This window comes from Bidens hawaiensis, unplaced genomic scaffold (genome assembly GCF_021521415.1).
Source record: "Bidens hawaiensis isolate Kalapana, Puna unplaced genomic scaffold, B.hawaiensis_p1.1 tig00020116_1, whole genome shotgun sequence".
NCBI classification, from domain to species: Eukaryota; Viridiplantae; Streptophyta; class Magnoliopsida; order Asterales; family Asteraceae; genus Bidens; species Bidens hawaiensis.
The window spans coordinates 105761-108898 of NW_027493058.1; positions in this window are offsets into that span (position 1 = coordinate 105761).

The following is a 3138-nucleotide window of genomic DNA, read 5'->3' on the forward strand; positions in this document are numbered from 1 at the left end:
ATCGGTTTTGATAAGTCAAAAGCAATTTGCTACAACTGCCAAAATCCTGGTCACTTTGCCAGAGAATTCAGCCTTCTAAAACAGTTTGGAAATCAGATGAATCAAACAAAATTCTATCAAAATCAACAACAGAACAGTCAAGGATATCAACAAAGGAATCAGCCAACAAATCAAAATCCTTATCGGTAACAACACAGACCCCAGCAACATGTCCAACCTTAGCAGAGAAACTACCAAAACTACAAATACAGGGGAACCAGAACAGAGGCAATGCTACAGTGAACCAAAACAGAGATCAAGGGAATGTTGCAGCGACTTTGGAACCTCAGGATGGCAATTTTGATTGGAGTAACCATGCTGCAGAGATAGAAAAAGCAAATGTTGCATATATGGCAAAGGTTTATGAGACAGGGGAATCTTCTAACACCCAGGTAACAACTGAACCTTCTATTCCTGACCTATTAACTATTATTGATAATCTGAACGGAGAGGTAGGGAGCTGGAAGAGTGAGTGTGGATGAAAAGAGGCAATGTTGAATGTTTATGCATTAAGTGAAATAACATATGACTATCAGATAAAGAGCCTAGAAGAAGATTGTGTAGAAGCCTATCATACTCAGTCAAGGTTAAATGTTGAAATTGAGGGATTAAAGAAGATGTACACTAAGGAAAAACTGAAGAATACTAAGCTTCAGATTCAAATAGACTTTCTCAAAAACCTTGTGTCAACTGGAAACATTATTGGACACATTGAGAAGATAAAGCCAGAAGAGAGATACAAGAAGGTTCCACCACCCTTCTTTGACAAGTATGCACTCAAGGTGGACAAGGAGAGTAGAGAAGAATATCTAAAGCAGTTCAAGAATGTGTTTGCAGACAGAAAAGAATTTGTGGAAATATATGATAAGGTAACTGTTGATAAGAATGGTGAATTTCTAATGAAGGAACCAATCAAACCATTTGAAGATAAAGAGGAGCAGGTAGAAATCAAGAATAAATGGAGTGAATACTCCAGTGAAGAGAGCATCTGCAGTTGCAAGAGTGAAGGTTCATCAGATGACAAGAAGAAAAGGAAGACTTCAAAGAAGATAAGTAATGATCAAATTCCAACGTTGCCAAACATAACTCCTAAGGTGAAGAAACATTATGAGAAGATGAGGAGTGAACACAAAGTGTTTGACATTTGTGAAAGGTCTAAAACAAAGAACAAGAATAACCAATCTGGAGGACACTCAAATTATCAACACTCATATGATCGGGTTCATGCTCTTATCTACCTGGTGTTCTCAAACCATGAACTTTTTGACATAGGAGATGTTGAATATACTCCTAGAAGAAGATATGTAGATGAAAAAGAAGTCAACATCAGGAGGATGCCAGTTTGGAAATAAGCTGGTGTCATGGAAATGCAAGAAGCAAACTACAGTGTCCATCTCAACTACTGAAGCTGAGTATATTGCTACGTCTGCTTGCTGTGCACAGGTTCTCTGGATCCAAAATTAACTGCTGGATTATGGTCTGAATTTCTTACTTACTCCCATTTTAATTGATAATATTGTTGCCATGTTTACTGTCAAAAATCCTGTTCATCACTCTAAGACAAAGCACATAGAAATTATACATCATTTCATTAGAGACTGTTGTGAAATGGGCTTAATAGAAATGAAAATGGTAGAAACAACTGATAACTTGGCTGACTTGTTCACCAAACCATTAGACAAAACCAGGTTTCCTTTTCTGTTAAAATTCCTAGGAATGATAAATGCTGATGAAGTCTGATTGATGAAATGTCTGTAAGTGAGATGCTAACTGACTATCTACTTGTTGCTCACTATGTTTGATTGCATGATTTGTTGAAATATGCTTAACTGACTTTTCTGTTGATTGAATCATGCTTGTTGAATTGAATGTGTGAAATATGAAATTTGTTTACTGTTCATGTCTCTAGTACTTGAATAATTTCATACTTGATCTATTTTGAGTGATTTAAGTGCTTCGAGTATGAATCTGTGCTTGAAGTTGTTTTGGTTGCTCTTCGAGCACAAACAATACGACTTGAAAACTTTTCTAAGTATTTCGAGCACAGATGACATGTTTCTATTGTTCGAGCACAGACATATGTATTGGCAAAACTTTCTAAGTATTTTGAGCACATGTTTGTTGCTCGAGCACAAAGTTAAGTGTAGAATAGATTTCTAAGTACTTCGAGCACATGCATTGAAATGATTGACTCTGACTTTGCTCGATAGGATTCACATGTGCTCGAGTGAAAAATTATTCAAGACTGTATGAATTTCTGATTGTGTGAATCTTAAGTGTTTGTAAGTCATATGTTCTTGAACGACAAATTGTTTTTCAAACTCAAGTGCAAAACGAAGTTTTCAAAGAAAGTTATTTTTGAAACAATTAATATGATTTGAAGAAGGTAAAATGTTTTTAAATGGGGATTGTATCCAATCTTTGGGAAATGATAGTATATTGTTTAAATTTCCTAACACATGGATTATAGTCTTAAAAGATTTTTGTTCAGTAACTGACACTTTGTATAGTATATTCTCATGAGTGTAGTGACCTTTGTGATACAAATATAATGATCATGCTAAGTTTGATGTGGTGATACATTAAAGATTAATGTATGTTTCCTTATACATCTCTCCAAATGATGGGCAGAAAGGTAATTATCCAGTCATACATGAGCCTGTTGTTGTCTTGGTCACTCAAAATTATTTTACAAAGTATCTTAGCAGCTATAGAAACCATTACTATATAATAGCTTACAAAAAAAAAGGTTACAAGCAAGGTATAATATATAATAAGTTTCAAAATATTCTGACTTAAAGGGGAACCAAGTGAACTACAAGGGTGGGGCATACAAATAAGTCCTAAACACCCTAAATGTAAGGCATGTAAGTCTGGATGGCATGTAAGTCCAACGTTCAACCTTAAGGTTTGATTTTTAATAAAACTGCTCAAATTCTAAACGATTTTGATCAAGGAATTAGGGGTTGAAGTCAAATTGGGGTGACTTGGAAAAAACTAAATAAGCCTTGAGAAGAGATTAGGGACAACCCGAAGTCCATAATGTTAACCATTCTACCCTTATGCATTAATTGAACTTTAAGTATATCACAAATGTCA